This window comes from Lissotriton vulgaris, chromosome 1_1, assembly GCF_964263255.1.
Source record: "Lissotriton vulgaris chromosome 1_1, aLisVul1.2, whole genome shotgun sequence".
Lineage (NCBI taxonomy): Eukaryota > Metazoa > Chordata > Amphibia > Caudata > Salamandridae > Lissotriton > Lissotriton vulgaris.
Window position 1 is genome coordinate 778,753,643 of NC_141685.1, and position 19,741 is coordinate 778,773,383.

Here is a 19,741-nt window from a genome sequence, read left to right on the forward strand (position 1 = left end):
GTTATAGTTAGCTGGACATTTCACTCATACAAAACCATTGAAATTCCCCCATTATAGTTAGTTCAGCTAACTATAACTCGCGCGCCTGCAATGCACTGCTAATGACGTCACATATTACATCACTCATGACATGGTCAGTGACATCACTCATGACATCACTGATGACATCTCAAATGACATCACTGATGACATCATCTAGAGACTGTGTGTCTTTCTGAAAAATAAATATTTTTATATATGTATATCTAAAGGTCGATGGAAGAATAAATGGGTAAATAAGTGTCTAAATGGATGTTTTTTTGTAAAATTGATTGTATAACTGACTTATTAAGTGTATCTTAGTGAATACATGTATTAGCGAATAATGTTTAAATATGCAAATATCTGTATCAGTGTCTCACTTTGTGTATAAGTGGCTGCATGGGTTAGTGAGTAGCTACTTGAGTGTCTATATGGGTTATTAGTTGGATTTTTGGGTATCAGAATGAGTGTCTGTGTGGTTTGGTGGGGGGTATTACTTAGCACACAGATGCATGAATGACTGACTCACTGTATGTGTTTTGAAGACAGCATGTGTGCAGGACTGTATGGGTGGATGAGTGTGTGTATGGGTGTGTTTGTGAGTGAATTTTATTTATTTATTTATAAAATTTCTATAGCGCACAAATACCTTCCGGTGTCTCGGCGCTGGAGTTCACAGATTGCAGGGGGTTCCTATTTAAAATTTACTGATTAAAAAGCCAGGTTTTAAGGTGCTTTCGGAATGTTAGTAGAGATGGGCTAAATTTGATATGGGGAGGGAGCAGGTTCCACAATTTCGAAGCAGCAACCACAAAGCGTTTGTCTCCCCATGTTGCTTTCTTTGTGCGTGGAATTTGGAGCTGTTGGGCTGCAGATGAACGTAAAGATCGACTAGGTTTGTAAACACTAATGGATTTTTTAAAAAATTCTGGTCCAGTATTGTTCAATGCCTTATATATAATGCACAAGGCCTTAAACTTTGTGCGGCTTCTAACCGGCAACCAATGTAGTTGACGAATGATGGGAGAGATGGATGAATATTTAGGTGTGCCGGTTAGGATCCTTGCAGCAGCATTTTGAACAAGCTGTAATTTGTTCAAAACTTGCTCCTGCGCGTTCAACAATAGGCCGTTGCAATAGTCTACCTTAGATAATACCAAAGTGGACATTAGGGTTTTGCCTGCATTTTGGGGAAGAAAAGGGAGCAGTTTCTTTACCATTCTTAGGGTAAAGAAGGACACTGAGACCACTGCATTAGCATGGCTAACAAAAGCTAGCTTGTTGTCAAATAGAACTCCCAGATTTCTAACTTTTGATACTGGTGAGGGGGGGTTCCTAGCTCCGAAGGCCACCAGACTGGGGACCAAGACGGGGTCAGCTCACCAAATACCATAACCTCCGTCTTGTCAGAATTTAGCTTTAAACAATTCTGATCCATCCAGGTACTGATGGCTCTCATGCCCTCCTGGAAGTTAGCGGCCACTGCTGCTCCATTTTTGTGGATCGCCAGGACTAGCTGGGTGTCATCGGCATATGAGGTTAATCCAATACCAAATGACTTGATCACCCTCGCCAAGTCCGACACATAGATGTTAAAAAGTGTCGGACTTAGCGAGGAGCCCTGAGGAACTCCACAAGGCAGGGTGAAATCAGGAGAGTAATAACTCCCCATTTTCACAGACTGCTCTCTGTCAGCTAAAAAGGATGCCAGGAGTACCCTGGCTTTGCCCTGAATGCCAATTGCAGCGACACGGTCGATCAGGATGGTATGATCGACCGTGTCGATCATACCATCCTGTCTCAATAGTATCTTTATGAGTAACTACATATGTTTTAAACTATTATATGTGAGTATTGATGTATATAAGTGAGTATATGTGAGAGTGAGAGATTGGAAGAGTTCCTGTATAAATAAGTATGTGTTTCTATAAGTGATTGTTTAAGAGAGTAAGTATGTGTACGTTTCTGTAGAAGTAAGTGTAGTGGTGTGTGTATAGCTGTATATGCCAGTAAATGGATGTTTGCATGTGTGAGTATGTGTGTGAGTAACTCTATGGATGAGTATTGGTGTGTAACAGGATTTATATGTGTATGAGTACATATGATGAGTGAGTACATGTATGAGTGACTATATAGAACTGTTGGTGAATGAGTGGATGTGTATGTAGATGTTGGAATTACTGAATAGGTTGTTGTAACTGGTATTGGTATCTCCACTTTTTAAAAAAAATGTAGTTTCTATTTTTGAATGTGTGTATCAAAGGTTATATTAGGGTGAGAGGAGATCTGCCACTCTTTCACAAGGATGATGTCATCAGTGATGTCATCAGTGATGTCATTTGAGATGTCATCAGTGATGTCATGATTGATGTCACTGACCATGTCATGAGTGATGTAATATATGAAGTCATCAGCAGTGCATTGCAGTGAATTTCTAAGGTTTTTTAGATGCTAATTCCTAACTATAACGTGGCTGAAACCTATGGTTTTTTCAGTGAATATATATATATATATATATATATATATATATATATATATATATATATATATATATATATATATATATATATATATATATATATATATATATATATATATATATATATATATATATATATATATATATATATATATATATATATATATTCTCAGTTGCCCTGATGCAAGAATGCCTCCAACTGCAAAGTGCTTGTGAAAGCCTTTTATTGTCAAACCGGCAATTTCAGCGCCAACAGAAATGTTCTCCTTTCCTTCGTCAGAGGATGGCAGCTGATGAAACTAAATGACTCGTAAGCACCATTAACTGCATGCATTCTTTAAAGTCCCTCCTGGGTCTCTCAGGTGAGTTCGGGTTTTAGCATGCTGGTACATGTAGTTTTAACATCGAGTTAGTCTTTCCCCAGTGGGCTCAGTTTGTTTCAGTGTCTTTTTAAAAGATAAAATATTATCAGCCCCAGTGGGCTTTCCAACAAAAACTCTGGTCTTGTAATCTGACCTTTGCTGTCCCTGAGGCTCCAATCCTTTGAAACCTGTGAGGCCTCCCCCTCTCAGCTCCAGGGGTGTGGCATCCTTCACGACCAGGCTACTGTGCTTAAATCCAAAAACTCAGTTGCCCTGTTGCAAGAATGCCTCCAACTGCAAAGTGCTTGTGAAAGCCTTTTATTGTCAAACCGGCAATTTCAGCTCCAACAGAAATGTTCTCCTTTCCTTCGTCAGAGGATGGCAGCTGATGAAACTGAATGACTCGAAAGCACCATTAACTGCATGCATTCTTTAAAGTCCCTCCTGGGTCTCTCAGGTGAGTTCCGGTTTTAGCATGCTGGTACATGTAGTTTTAACATCGAGTTAGTCTTTCCCCAGTGGGCTCAGTTAGTTTCAGTGTCCTTTTAAAAGATAAAATATTATCAGCCCCAGTGGGCTTTGGAACAGAAACTCCGGTCTTGTAATGTGACCTTTGCTGTGCCCGAGGCTCCAAACCTTCGAAACCTGTGAGGCCCCCTTCTCAAGAATGCCTCCAACTGCAAAGTGCTTGTGAAAGCCTTTTATTGTCAAACCGGCAATTATAATATATTATAATATTTTATCTTTTAAAAGGACACTGAAACAAACTGAGCCCACTGGGGAAATACTAACGTTCTTGACTGTGATGGCCGCGTAGTTGCTCGTCTTCCGCAGCTTCGCCCAATCTCTAAACTATCCTGACTCCATTATCCGCTCCTCGGAGCTGAGGTACCCGCTAGAAGAAGCCCCTGAGCACAGCGAACGCGGTGGTCCGCTTGAAGTGCTCGCTAGCGGCCCGATGCGATTTGCTACAAGAGACGCCTGATCGCCGTTTGCAAGCCGGAGACTGTGGTGGCGGCCGCAGCCGCGTCGTTGAGGACGACCAGAGCATGCACGTGGCTGCTTGCTCAGCCGGCAGAATGCCGGGCCCCGGGGAAAGCACAGTCGCAGACTAGTCTTCCCCCGGGGTCATTCGCGCAAGATAGGACAGGCAGGGGAAGGGGAGGAGTTAGGGGGTGGGTATATAGGCGCAGGGGAGGAAGGGAACTTCCTCTTCCTGCGCCTGGCACCATCGGGAGGGAGAAAAGAAAGGGATAGTGTGAGAAGGTATGGGTCAGTGTTAGAGTAGGCCGGGGGTGATTTCTTTGAGTTGCTCATGTCGCGTGGCTGTCCGATGGCAGCAGGTCCAGTTTCACACGCCGGCCGCATGAGAATCGGCAATGTCAGGAGTTTCGTCGGAGGAAGTGCGGGCAGCTCTGTTGCTGCTGGCGCGCGTCGGGAGAGAAGATCTCCTTCAGCCAGGTGTGTTGGGCCAGTCTTGGGTCAGGTGCTCTAGGACCCCGCGCGCGGCCTCGGCGAGGGTCGCGGCGGCGGTTTTTGCCTGCCAGGAGGACGATTTTGCAGGGCAGTGTTCGGCGACTGGGCGTGGGGGGGGCGGGGCACCAAGGGACTCGGCGCGGGCGGGAAACAAAAGAGCCTGCCCCCGCGAGGCTTCCCCCCGCTCCAGTTCGTGCCCGGGGCGTCAGGGAGTGTGAAGGGGGGCGTGGAGCCCCAACAGGAGCAACAGGTTACTGCCCTGGTACATGTAGAGGTGGGGGAGGGGGCAGGGCCGGGCACGGCTGATGCTTTGGGCCTCCCTGGGGCTGAAGGGGCAGCCCAATCCTTGGAGGAGGGGGATTGTGTCGAGGACCTGTCCTTGGGGCTGGGCAAGGCCAAGGGTGCAGAGCCAGAGGTCGTGGGGCAATGGGATGATGCCCCCAACGACCTGTCCACGAGTTCCAGGGCGCTCACCCTGCCCCTGTGGGACGGGAGTCGGCCGGGAGGCAGGCAGAGGAGGGGGTGTTTCCTGGGCCTGGATTTCTGGGTGTTGGGGGGGGGGTGGGCCCCGGGTCCTGTCCTAGGGGGGTGTTTCCCTCCTGGGGTGGGTTTCATGGGCTACGGCCCACCCCCACCCCCGCAGATCTGGGGTGCCATGTCCTGGGAAGACAGGAACAGGGATCAGAGGATCCTGGAGCAAATCCGGGAGGTCCGGTGGGCCGAGGAGACCAGGGCTAGAGTGGGAGCAGTGTGGGGTTCCGAGATCGAGGGGCCTCCTACCCTGACCTCGGAGGAGGAACGGGAGGCCGAGTTAGAGGAGGCGCAGAGGTGTGTCAGGGCCAAGAAGGCAGTCGAGGGGTCCCCTAAGAGAGTTATGGCTGGTGTAGGGACGGCCAGGACAGCTTTGAGGCCCGATGGTGCTGGGGCCCACTCAGGCTGGAGCGACCTGAGGGGCGGGAGAGATCCAAGCCGGCGGCTGTCGGCAGAGCCCGGGGGTGCCTGGCAGGGTGCAAGACGGCTCCAAGACGCAGGACAGAAGCAGCAGGGCAGTCTGCGGCGGCTGTCCCTCCTCCGAGGGCTCGGGCTCCGGCACGTGTGGAGACTGGCATGCGTGTGCATGGGGGTGTGCAGAAAGGTGTCAAGAGAGCTGTGAAAGAGGTGGAGAGTGTGCGGGTGGATCTGGAACCGGTGCTTGAACTGGATTACAGAGTGGAGAGCGATGAGCTTGAAGAAGGGGAGGTGCGGGATGACGCAGGAGGTTTAGAGGGCGCTGCGGACAACGGCGACATTGGTGTTTTGCAGGCCCCGACAGTGACGAAGACCAAGGCCGGGACGACGGCTGCCCAGGTGGCGGTGCCCAGAGGAAGGCCCAGGGAACAAACCTCGGCACTCACAGGTGAGGGATCATGGTGGGCTGCTTGGGATGATGGTCCACGGGGGGAGGGACGTAATAGGACTTGCAGGTCAGTGGGAGTTGGCGATGGTTCGGTGCAGGAGGTGGAGAAGCCATCGGGCGGTCCACCTGAGGATGGTGAGAAGGTGGACGGTAAGTCGGTGACATTGGGGGTGCAGACGGACAAAGGGGAGGGTAAAGAGGAGAAAGGAGTGAAGGTGCAGAAGAAGCTACCGTACATGGGTTTGGCAATGCCATTGGGCTCGCATCTCTCAGAGAAACTCAGGGCACGGATCTGGAGGCATGAATTTGTGGATGTCTTTAAGCTCCTGCATAGAGAGGTGCAGGCTAAGGAGGGTTCCAAAGAGGAGGAGTGGGAGCTGACGAGGCGCCCTAGGGTGGAGATGGAGATCAGCATTCTTGATTTATGCCAGCATTTACTGCGAAAAGTATTTGACCAGGGCGATTGCGCTTTTCAAGTATATGGACATCATTCGCAAAGCTCAGATGCAGTTCGGGGGTTTTTCCTGGCTGAGTTATGATGAGGAGTTTAGGGCCAGGGTCAGTGCGAATCCCGAGAAGAGTTGGGGGGAAGTGGATCAGGAACTGTGGGTGCAGTGGATGGCGTCCACGCACTCCACTGCGTCCACACACACGGGCAGCGGCTTGCCAGTGGTGTATCATCCTTTCCGCCACGTCCCGCCCAAAGCGGGGCGGGTGGAGGTACAGTGCCCAACACCATCGTCTCGGGTCAACAGTCCAAGCCAGGGGGATACTCCACGGGGGCCGGTTGGAGTTACAATAAGGGGTATTGTTCCAGGTATCCCTGTAAGTTCAAACATGAGTGCTCGAAATGTGGCGGGAAACATGCCCTTACTCAGTGCCTCACCCTTGCTACTCCCTCTGAACAGTGGCGGAACGCCAAAGGGCGGGGCCACCCTGGACAGAAGGGCGCCTACACCGGTTAGGGTGGAGGCGATGGCCCCGTGGCTCTCGTGCTACCCGGATCAGGAGGCGGCGGCGCAGCTTTTCTGGGGTTTCACAGAGGGTTTTAGAGTAGGCTACCATGGTCCTAGGGAGCGCCATTGGGCCGATAATTTGAGATCTGCTAAGGAATTGCCGAGTGTGGTGTCTGCAAAATTGAGGAAAGAGGTTGAGGAAGGAAGGGTGGCTGGCCCGTTTACTGACTGGCCTTTGGATGATCTGATCATCTCTCCATTGGGGGTGGTGCCAAAGAAAGAGGAGGGTGAGTTCAGAATGATACACCACCTGTCCTGGCCGGAAGGTCAGTCGGTGAATGACTTTATTGCAGAGGAGGATTCTAGAGTGATCTATGCGTCGGTGGACGATGCGATCCGCCTGGTGAGGGTGTGTGGGACGGGGGTTGAATTGGCAAAATGTGACATCAAGTCAGCCTTCCGTTTACTGCCTATTCACCCGGCGAATTTTTCGCTTTTGGGCATGCAGTTTGGGGGGGCCATCTTTGTGGACAAGGTTTTGCCCATGGGGTGCGCCATCTCCTGCGCTCTTTTCGAGCTATTCAGCACTTTCCTGCAATGGGTCATGGTGAGAGTCAGTGGGTGCCGTGAGGTCACTCACTACTTGGATGATTTCCTCTTCCTGGGGAGGGCAGATTCCGGGGATTGTGACAGGGCCCTGTCGCGATTCCAGGAGATGGCCCTCCAGTTTGGTGTGCCTCTGGCACTGGAGAAGACAGCTGTCCCAGCTGTTGCCTCACGTTCCTGGGGATCGAACTGGACTCGGTGCAGTGGATGGTGCGACTCCCTGCGGCCAAAGTGGCGGAGATTCTGGCATGTCTGGACTGGGCGGTTGGGGAGAAGCGGATTCCTCTGCGAGCGGTTCAGAAGCTTCTGGGTTTCCTTAACTTTGCGTGTAGGGTAGTGCGTGCAGGGCAGACGATCTGTAGGCGGCTCGGCATGACCATGTCGGGGGCAGTGCTTCCACATCACAGAGTCAGGATTTCCATGGGGGTGAGGGCAGACTTGAGGACCTAGATTACATTCTTGCACGACTTTAACAGTGTGTCCCTGGACTTTGATGAGGAGAGGGCGGTCTGGCAATACCAAATTTACCCCAGTTGCTTTACCCCAGTACCCCTTTACCTTTACCCCTTTATCCTTTACCCCAGTTGCTGATCCATCCCTTAACTAGCGCCGAGACGCCCACGGGTATTCGCCGCGCTCTACAAATGTCAATAAATAAATAAATAAATTTACTCTGACGCGGCTGGGTCAGCGGGGTTTGGTGCTTTCTGGGACGGCAGGTGGTGTGCGGAGAGCTGGCCGACCTCATGGCTCAAACAAGGGAGGAGCATTGCTTTTTTGGAATTCTTCCCTTTGCTGGTGGCACTGGAAGTGTGGGGGGAGGAATTTCGGAACAGGTCAGTGCTCTTCCATGTGGACAACATGACGGTGGTGGATCTGGTGAATCATCAGAGGGCAAGGGACCTGAGATTGCTGCGGCTGTTGCGGAGGTTCATGCTGGCCTGTTTGCGGTTGAATGTGGTGTTTCGAGCAAAGCATGTCCCTGGGGCGAATAATGACATTGCGGATGCTTTATCTCGTTCGCAGTGGCAGCGGTTTCGGCACCTGGCACCGGGAGCGGATACTTGCAAGACCGAGCTGCCGGCCGGCATCTGGGCCTTGGGGGAGTGAGGATGATTGGCCTGGTGGAGGGTTCTGTAGCAGACACCACGAGAAGGACGTATCGTTTGGCATGGTCTGAATTTAGTGCTTTCATGGGTTGGAATTCGGATTGTGTCGTGGGGGCTGAGTCTGAGGTTGAACAAGGGCTGAGACGGTTTGTGCTGGACTGTATTGATAGGGGTTTGACTGCGGCCACGATCTCTGGCAAATTGGCAGGGATATCCTTTTACTGTGCCTTGTTTCTGGGCTTTGATCCGACTAAGGATGTGATCGTGAGCAGGATGTTGCGGGGTTGTGGCAGGGAATGCAAGGGTGGGGGGGGAGGGAGGCTGCGGGAAGCGGTTACTTTTGAGTTGTTGGTCCGGGTGGTTGGGGTGTTGCCGGAATGTTGTTACGACCTGGTGGAGGTTGGCCTTTTTCGATTGTGTATGGTGTGGATGTTTTTCGGGGCATTCAGGGTGTCTGAGTTGCTAGGTACACAGAGTAGGGCTGGTAGTTTGTTCGAGGAGATTCGAGTGGATGGTGGTCGCTTGGGTATTTGGTTGCTCTGCGCGAAGACTGATCAGTTGGGCAGGGGTAAGTGGGTGTGGCTGAATGAGACGGAGGGTGGGGGAGTATGCCTGGTGGTTGAATGGCAGACTTTCCTGGGGACGGTGAGTGTGGCGCGTGGGGAAATTTTCTGTCATGCATAGGGCGCAAGATTGACGGCGGGATAATTGTTGGCTGTGTTGCGCAAGGCTTTGCGGTGTTTGGGGCTGGATGCGTCTGGTTTCGGGACTCACTCCTTCAGGATTGGGGCTGCGACAGCTGCGGCCAGGTTGGGGTGGTCCTGGGATAGGATTAGGAGGATTGGGCGGTGGAAGTCACGCTGTTGTGAAAGGTATGTGAGGAAATGAGATGGTCCCAGGCAGGCTGTTGGTTGATTCATGGTTGCTGTTCTTGTTTCTAACATCTTTTTCTTCGTAGGTTGCGTGGGTGGACCGGGCAGTAAGACGGTGACATGGATTGTTGGGCACTCCTTCGTGCATTGGGCGTCCAAATATGCGGAGCAACAGGTTTACGGCCGTAACCTGGGACTGAAAGGACACTTGCACGAGGTACAATGGTGGAGCAAAGGTGGCATGCGATGGGGGACACTACTGCCCTGGCTCGCGAAGATGATCCCGCAAAGAGGATGCCCTGATTTGGGTATGTAACTGTTACCACGCATTTTTTACCACGCATACCATTACCACGCATACTTTTACAACGCAGGTCATTTTACAACGATTACCTTTACAACTCATTACACTACAACGCACATACTATTATAACGCATACCATTACAACGTAAGTATAATTATAGGTAAGTTTATCTTTTTTTTAAAACATTTATTAGGGGTATTTGGTTATGGGGTACAGGGGTCTTTTTAGGTTTTAGGGCTGGGTTTGGGTTTTGGGGTACAGGGGTCTTTTTAGGTTTTAGGGCTGGGTGTGGGTTTTGGGATACAGGGGTATTTTTAGGTTTTAGGGCTGGGTTTGGGTTTTGGGGTACAGGGGTATTTTTAGGTTTTAGGGCTGGGTTTGGGTTTTGGGGTACAGGGGTATTTTTAGGTTTTAGGGCTGGGTTTGGGTTTTGGGGTACAGGGGTATTTTTAGGTATTAGGGCTGGGTTTGGGTTTTGGGGTACAGGGGTAATTTTAGGTTTTAGGGCTGGGTTTGGGTTTTGGGGTACAGGGGTATTTTTAGGTTTTAGGGCTGGGTTTGGGTTTTGGGGTACAGGGGTATTTTTAGGTTTTAGGGCTGGGTTTGGGTTTTGGGGTACAGGGGTATTTTTAGGTTTTAGGGCTGGGTTTGGGTTTTGGGGTACAGGGGTATTTTTAAGTTTTAGGGCTGGGTTTGGGTTTTGAGGTACAGGGGTATTTTTAGGTGTTAGGGCTGGGTTTGGGTTTTGGGGTACAGGGGTATTTTTAGGTTTTAGGGCTGGGTTTGGGTTTTGGGGTACAGGGGTATTTTTAGGTTTTAGGGCTGGGTTTGGGTTTTGGGGTACAGGGGTATTTTTAGGTTTTAGGGCTGAGTTTGGGTTTTGGGGTACAGGGGTATTTTTAGGTTTCAGGGTTGGGTTAGGGTTTTGAGGTACAGGGGTATTTTTAGGTTTCAGGGTTGGGATTGGGTTTTGGGGTACAGGGGTATTTTTAACATATATTTACAAATAATAAAATTAAAATTAATGTTATTAATAAAAATATTTAATAATAAAATAATAAATAATTAAATTAAATAATAAAAAAATTAATATTTACATTATATATTAATATTATATACTTACCTATACTTACGTTGTAATGGTATGCGTTGTAATAGTATCTGCGTTGTAGTGTATTGCGTTGTAAAGGTTTTCGTTGTAAAATGACCTGCGTTGTAAAAAATGCGTGGTAATGGTATGCGTGCTAAAAGTACGCGTGGTAACATCATATATCCCCTGATTTGTTGATAATACATCTGGGAGAAAATGACTTGGTGCAGCTGTCAGGTTTGGCGCTTTTACAGCTTATGCAACGGGACCTGGAGGTGTTGAAAGCTAGGCTTGCAGGGACCTGCATTGCCTGGACAGAGTTGGTCCCCAGGAAAGTGTGGAGAGGGGCAATGAAGCATGGGGCGATCGAAAAGGCACGAAGGAAGCTCAACAGGGCAATGAGACTTGTTGTTATGTTATGTTAAAAGTGCTTGTACTGCGCACGGACACCAATTGGTTTCATGGCGCTCAGAGACAAGTGGAGGAGACGGGGCAGGGTAACAGAGGCTAATCGTAGGCAAGATGGAACAAGTGAGTCTTCAGCAGTTTACGGAAGGTGGTATAATCCGGGGTGAGCCGAATTGAAAGGGGAAGGGAGTTCCAGGTGGAAGGAGCAAGCAAGGAAAAGCAGGCGCCACCATGTTTCTTGCGTTTAAACCTGGGAGTGATCAGAAGATTATGGGCAGAGGACCGAAGGTGTCGTGAAGGAACGTGAGGGTGGAGACTGAGAGCAGTAAAGGCAGGAGCAGAAGTGAATAAGGATTTAAAAACAGTACATCCCATTTTAAAAATGCAGCGGTACGCTACCGGGAGCCAGTGTAGCTTTCTCAACAAAGGTGTAACATGTTGGTATTTAGGCTGCTGAAAGACCAGTCTGGCTGCCTGGTTTTGTACCAGCTGAAGCCGGTGAAGGTGGTAAGCAGGAATCCCCACGTACAGACAGTTGGCATAGTCGATACGTGAGGTGACTAGGGCCATGATGACGAGGGTGAGAGCCTCTGGAGATAAGTACCTACGGATTTTCCCAATTCTACGAAGGTGATAGAAGCAAGCCGAGGTGACAGCATTAAGTTGGGGCCTCATCGAAAGGTCACTAGAAATGATGACACCGAGGCTTTTCGCAGAGTTAACGGGACAGGGAGAGGGGCCAAGGGCCGGGGGCCAAAAATTAGAACTCCAAGGATTCGTGGGCCCAGCGATCAAAACCAGCTCGGTCTTGCTGGGATTGAGCTTCAGCTGGCTGAAGTTCATCCACTCGTAGATGGAGAGCATGAGGGATTCGACTCGAGGAACCTTTCGTTTTTAGGGACGACGGAGTACACTTGTCACAGCTGGGCAATGCTTATTACATGATGGAGATGAGAGATGTAGTGAGCAAGTTATGGAATGAGGCTATCTGGTGTCGCAGGGAGTGAGTGCGGGTGTGCTTGGTGCGGGCTGACAGACCTGAGAGGAGGGGTGGGGCAGGGAACCGCCCTACAGGGGGTTCCCAGGTTGGCAGTACTTTGAAGGGACAGGGGGGTCAAGAGCGGGCACACCCATCCCTTGGGGGGGGGAATTCGAAGTGCGGATAGAGGCATGACTGGAAGGACGCAAGGAGCGGGCTGGATGACAAGTGATTGAGGGGCAGGAATAAAGTATGGTATGGAGCTTCTAGGGGTTTGTGATGAGGTGAAACGAGTGAAACGAATGAGAGGGGAGTGTGAGTGGGGGTTTGATGTTATTTACTGTTTATGTTTATTGTTATGTACAGATTACGCAGCCTGGTCTAATAAAATGGCCTTTTACGCTGACACTGCGTGGTCTGTTTATTGCGCGATGCCGGGCCCCTGGGGAAGCACAGTCGCAGACTAGTCTTCCCCCGGGGTCATTCGCGCGAGATAGGACAGGCAGGGGAAGGGGAGGAGTTAGGGGGTGGGTATATAGGCGCAGGGGAGGAAGGGAACTTCCTCTTCCTGTGCCTGGCACCATCGGGAGGGAGAAAAGAAAGGCCTCCCACCCACCCGGCAATTGGAGGTGTGGTTTTGGGTCGGTCTGTAGCGTTGCGAGTTTAGGCCAGAGCTGCTTTAGGCGGTACTTTGAAGGGACAGGGGGGTCAAGAGCGGGCACACCCATCCCTTGGGGGGGGAGTTCGAAGGGCGGATAGAGGCATGACTGGAAGGACGCAAGGAGCGGGCTGGATGACAAGTGATTGAGGGGCAGGAATAAAGTATGGTATGGAGCTTCTAGGGGTTTGTGATGAGGTCAAACGAGTGAAACAAATGAGAGGGGAGTGTGAGTGGGGGTTTGATGTTATTTACTGTTTATGTTTATTGTTATGTACAGATTACGCAGCCTGGTCTAATAAAATGGCCTTTTACGCTGACACTGCGTGGTCTGTTTATTGCGCGAGACTTCTTTGAACCGACAGAGGACGGTGGGTACGGCAGAATCGCTCCTCCCGTCTCCTGCCGCCCTCTTTCGCCGGCATCTAGAACAGACACACGTCGACCAGCTCACTAGCTGCATCGTGTTCGGCCACCATTACTGCCAAGCTCGCCAGTGCAGGAGCGTGCATTAAGTAGCGCAGGAACCGTAGACTTGCCCACATGCAGTGCTGCACATACCGCTGCTGCCTGAACGTCGCAAAGCAGCAGACGAGTGCTACCACATGCCCTGGAGCTCCTATGATACCGGAGTTTAGCGGACTCACGAGGCACTGGGCACTGGGGCAACCGCTGACTGAGTTGTTACTACTGGCATAGACGTCTCACTCCCAAACACTGAGTAATCTCCATGACTCCTGATACGCCTCTCAGCTGCGATTTACGCTGAACGCCACTAGTGACTTGGGCATCTGCAGTATTGTCAGCAGGAAGTACACAGCACAGTGGGCATCGCCAATAGCCTAACATGATGTCCAACGCCAAGAGTACCAAGGTACCGTCGCAGAACAGACTAGACCGATTCACTTACCGAAAAGTGACCTCACCTGAAGCAGTGACCAAAGAAAAATCGAGCAATGAGGCAGGGAGTGCACCACCTGAGAACACCCTGAAGGACGTAATGGACGCCATTGAGGGAGTACAAACCTCAATGAAACAACGCACCGACGCCATAACGGTGGAAATCACCCTTATCAGGGCGGACCTATCTAAGATGAGCGACAAGGTAAATCAGCTCAAGGTCACTTCATCTAGTCTGGTGGACGACGTGTCGCAGTTGCAAACCAAGCTCCGGGATCTCCAAGCCTTTAAGAAGCAAGCAGAGGATAAGCTGGACGATTTTGAAGGGTGCTCCAGAAGAAACAATGTGTGCATTATTGCGGTACCTGAAAAAGCATAAGGACAAGCGGTGGACCTGTTCGTAGAAGACCTTATCACGAAGCACGTCTGCCCCAAAGGCCTGTCGTGTTTATTTGTAGTCGAGAGGGCCCTCAGAGTCCCAGGTGGACAGCCTAAACCGGGGGCACCTCCATGACCAATCCTGGCTCGCCTGCTGAATTTCAGGGACTGTGATGTCATCATGCAGAGTGCTAGAGAAGCCCAGCCACTCAAATATGATAATGTCACGATCTCCTTTTTTCCGGATTTCACCCAGAATGTACAGAAACTCAGGCGTTCCTTCCTTGCAGTCAAGAAACAGCTCCGGGACAGGGGAGTAAAGTACTCAATGCTCTTTACGGCTCGCCTATGGGTCGAATCCAATGGGAAGGCCTAGTTCTACGAATGCCCTGAGGAAGTGATGGACTGGCTGGAGGGCTGGCGGGATGCGAGAGACCACAACGCCAACTGATATTCTATAACAGACAGATCAAAGAGAGACTGTGATTACAGACCTGGTAAGACAATTTTCTGCCCTTGCACCGATTGGAGGAGAGAGACACTGATGTGACGCCGGGGGCTAGTGTCCCGCCCCTCACTTTGGTCGGAGAATGGTCAAACTGAAGACCACTAGGACTACAGGGGGACCTAGCTGAGGACAAAACTTAGACCCTTCGGGGTTGGGGCCGGCTGCGGGGGCGTTTGCTCCCCATAGTTACATTCTTTTATGGTTAGCAATTAGGGTGACAGGCACTCTGCACAGTTATTATAGCTGAGCAGTTTTGAGCTCAGACTGCAGGGTAGCAGGGAGGGGGGTTTGGGGGTTGGGGAGCGGGAAATGTTTGAAGAAATTTCCTTGTACAGTTTAATTGGTTGATAATCAAGATGAGGCAGCTGGATATTTTGCACTCTATACACATAGATAATAATCATACACATGCCCGCACAGTTGGAACTACTTAGCTGGAATGTTAACGGACTCGGAGACAGACTGAAGCGAACACTAGTCCTCCAATACCTGAAGCGTCACTCCCCGGATGTAGTGCTTCTTCAGGAGACTCACCTGAAGGGAATCACTTGTAGAGCTCTCAATCGATGGGGCTATAAGATGATTGATCATTCTAGCTTTACCACGAGCTCACTGGGGTGGGTATCCTCCTGAAAGCTACGTGTCCCTTTACTTTGCAGCACACAGATACTGATGATGGAGGTAGATACGTGGCTGTCACAGGGAGGTGGGAGGGACACACTCTCAATTTAGTTTCAGTCTACGTCCCCCCAGTCTTCAACATAAAACATTCACGGCCCGGGGGTGCTTCTCTTGGGGCTCCTTGAGGGTCTCCTCCTGGTGGGTGGAGACTTTAATGCGGTGGCTTCGGTCTCCATGGACCCACACCTCCCGAGGGACCTAAATCCGGTGTTTGTCTGACTTCCTTGACTCCATGGGGTTGACAGACACATGGAGGGCATTTCATCCTACCAGTATACAGCACGCCTTTTTTTCGAGAGCCCATAGTAGGCCATAAGAGCTTCTCTCGCATTGATTACGTGCTTACCCCTGAGACACAAACGGCTTAAATTCAGGAGGTCAAGCATCTAAGGGGCATCTCGGACCACTCCCCCTTATGGGTGCACATGGGGTTGGGAGAAACACAGAGGGGTGGAATCGCGCCAATCAACCCATGGTATATGCGACACCGACAGGTCAAAAAAGAACATTTAAAGTCTATTCACTTTTACTTTCAGGAAAACCATGGCTCGGTTGAACCCCCACTGACACTATGGTGAGCCTTTAAATCTGTGGTCCAGGGGAGTGACATATCTCTCATAGCTGAGACCAAAAAAGAGAAGCACAGAGAACTGGAGAAAATTGAGTCGGACATTTTAGACCTTGAAAGACTTTCAGATGGGGATCCATCACCAGACACGCTACACCTCCTGAACTTAAAAAGGGAAGAATACAAACACATAGCCACAGATAAAGCCAAGGAATGAGGGGCAGAAAGAGATGACAGGATCTACGAGTGGGGAGATGAGGCCAACAAGTTGATCGCCTGGCTAGATAAGAAGGACGAGCCAGCAGACTAGTCTCTGAATTGACAGTTCAAGGCGGCAACACAATTTGTGACCCCATGGCAATAATGAATGCATTTGCAGAACACTTTAGTTCCATATACCAATCCACATCGTCCCTGGGGGAGGAAGATTCTAGAACCCTCCTACGGGATATCAGGTTGCCCAGGCTCTCCCCTGATGAAAAGCTATATCTTGAGAGTACCATAACGGATGAAGAGATAGTGCAGGCCATTCGAAGTCTGAAATCAGGAAAGGCAATGGGTCCCAATGGGCACCCCATCGAACTATATAAGCTATGCCCAGACTTGCTCTCCCTGTACCTAAAGGCAATATATGAAGAAAGTAGAAATGTGGGAGCCCTCCTACTGGACCAGCGTCTAGCTTCTCTAGTGGTTATCCATAAAGAGGGAAAACCTAGGGATCTGTGCTCCGGTACAGACCCATCTCCCTTCTTAACTCGGAGCCCAAAATCCTCACCAAGTTACTCGCAACCAGGTTTATTAAGGTCATAAGCAGTTTAGTGCATGCAGATCAAACGGGCATAATGCCTCAGCGGAACACGGCCCTGAATTTGCGGCGAGTACATGGTGTCCTGGGCAGGGCTCACACGATCCAGGAAGACGCCATCATATTATCCCTTGATGCCTCTATGGCATTTGACACCATAGAATGGCCATATCTCATGGCTGTTCTGGAGAAATTGGGCTTCAGACCTACTTTCATATCCCGGATCAGACTGCTATATGCGACTCCACAGGCGCAAGTAGTAGTCAACAACAAGCGCTCTGAGGTCTTTGAGTTGAGTCAAGGTACCCGTCATGGGTGCCCGCTGTCACCACTATTATTTTCTTTATCCCTGGAACCGCTGATGGCCTGGATCCGAAAAGACCCTGTTGTTCGAGGACTGAGATGGTCACTGGATTGGGAGGATCGCATCTCGCTATATGCAGATGACACCTTTTTCTAACTTCCCCGTATAGATCACTCAGAAGTGTCCTAGACATTTTCGCAGGATTTGGGCGACACTCCGGTTTTTCGATTATTTGGGATAAATCACTAATGTATGTGCTTCATGGCGCCCCCACCCCCGTTTGTTTGACGACGGCCCCATTCAGACCGCACAGGGTGGATTCCTTTATTTGGAAATATTTGTCACTCCTGACCCTAAACTGCACTGCGAAAGGAACCTGCGCCCACCCCTACAGAGATTGCGGCGGGATATTGCTGCATGGAAGACGCTGCCTCCCTCACTCCTAGGGCGGGCAGCGCTATTTAAAATGAAGTCTCTGCCCCGCTTCTTATACGCGCTGCAAAATGAGCCCAATCCGGTGCCAGACAGTTATTTCAGGGAAATAGATGGTCTTCAGAGGGAATTGCTCTGGAATGGGAGACCTTGTATAGCGCACAAAAAACTGGCACCCAACTGGTATAATGATGGCATGAGCCTTCCAGATATTAAGAAATATTACTGGGCTGCCCAACTTGCTGCCATCAACCAAGCCACTTACCGCGACCCCCACGATCCCGGATATGCCATGGTCAGATGGATTTTGCCGGGCAGAAACTTTCAAGTGGCACTGTACTCCCCTCTGAGAATATTGTCACTCACTGGCCCAACCGAACGAGCGGTGAGGATCTGGCAGGACGTTCAAAAAAGTATGGGCTGGAGAGATAAACTGACTCTTGCCACCCCTCTGTGGGACTCAGAACAACTTGGTCTGCTGAGGTACTCCAGGGGCTTTGATAGATGGGACCTCATAGGCAATTGTGTATAGGTGATCTTTGGTCCAAGGGAGAGGTACTACCATTCTCTACACTGAACCAACAATATGAAATGTCGGACACAGAATTCTTCCGTTATTTACAGATCCGCCATGCCCTCCATGCGAATATACCAAAGGGTACATCGCTCCCTGACTCCTTCCCGCTGGAGGATAGGCTACTAGATTGCTACTTGCCTGAAAAAAGCATTTTCCCTTACATATAAGAAGCTACTGCACAATACCCCTGACCCCCTTGAGAAGCTTAGGGAGCACTGGGTTGCAGACGGCCTTGAAATAGACGATGATGAATGGTGGGAGGCGGTGGCATCTCCCGGGAGGTGGGTATCTCCGCCCGTTTGAGGCTGATCCAATTCAAGATTCGTCATAGGATTTATATCACAGGTCTGCAGTTGTTATGCATGGGGAGAGAAGGTGGCAGTAAAAGTAATAGAGGATGTGGGCAGATAGGCACATTTATGCACATCCTATGGGAATGCAACCATATCCAGAGATTTTGGCAGGCTATACATCGGACCTTCAGGACGGTCCTGCATAAAACATACTCTCTGGAGCGAAACGTTGCCTCCTTAACATATGGGAGCCTACGGACCTTAACACCTCAGAGAAAACTTCGGTACCCTGGGTCTTGCAGTGGCAAAAAGAGACATAGCGCAACACTGGGGGTCCAATGTGCCACCCGCACTATCAAAATGGAAACAAAATCTTGATTGGTGCATGTTCAGAAAAAAGACAGTATAGATTGCACAGGGGTGTCCAAATAAGTGGTCCTCGATTTGAGGTGCCTGGAATGCCTACAGTGGAGAGATATGTGAGGCACCATTGATACCAACGGATGACACTGACCTCTCTTCGTAAGTCCAAACATTGAAATTGTCTTGCAAAGTAATACTGAAACTTGCCATGTGTGTATTGCAGATGATTGATATATAGTACTTTTCTATTGCTATTCTGCTGTCTCTTTGTACTTTCAAAAACATTGTTTTAAAAAAAGAAGACTGCCAAGAAGAGGAGCTGGAGAAGTTGTGAGGAGGGACTACCACTTTGCTGTGTTGGCCGTGTGTTTCACCAAGGGCTTGAGGTAGAGCTGGCCCCCTGTTCAAGAAGTCTCAGGAACAGCAAAGACTTCAAGCTCTTCTGCCCTCAGTACTGGGGACTGTGTGTGTTGTGCTGCGACAGAAGAAAAGCAACTTGACAACATCTATGATGCAGCTGCCGACTCCGTGTCCTGAAGGCACCACAGAGGGCACTGCTGCAACACCGCACCGCGACCCTGGTCTCACTGACAATGCCTGCTGACGGCTGTATGACATTACAACGCGGGCTTTTACCCCACGTGCCATTACGACTCTGTTTTTACAACGCAAGTTGTTACAATGACTTGCGCTGTAAGCGCTGGATAGTGGAATAGTTTAATTTTCTATTCCAACTTCAGCCCACGTTATAGTAGGGAAGGTGTTGGAACAGAAAAGTAACCTATTCCTTTTCCAACAGCGCCCTCCAGCGCAAGTAATTTAAATGACTTGCGTTGTAAAAGCAGCGTCGTAAGGGCAGCGCGTGGTAATGCCCGCGTTGTGATGGCTCCTTACCCCTGCTGATGCCGCCACCGAGACGCTGCTCGCACAGCACCTTGTGGGCACAGCACTCCGCATGCCTTGCTTCACGCCGAAGCCTGGGCACCGCAGAGAGCACCGCCGCATTGCTGCACCGCAACCCTGATCTCACTGATGCCGCCTGTTACGACGCCACCGAGTCGTTGGTCGCACCGCGACCTGTGGGCACTGTACTCCGCACCGCCTCGCTTTACGACAGTGTCTTGGCCTCCCCGCCGCCGCCGCTCCGCGCCAAAATCGACGCCGCTGCTTGCACCGTGGTTCGGGGGCACCGCTCGTAAAGTTACACGACGCACC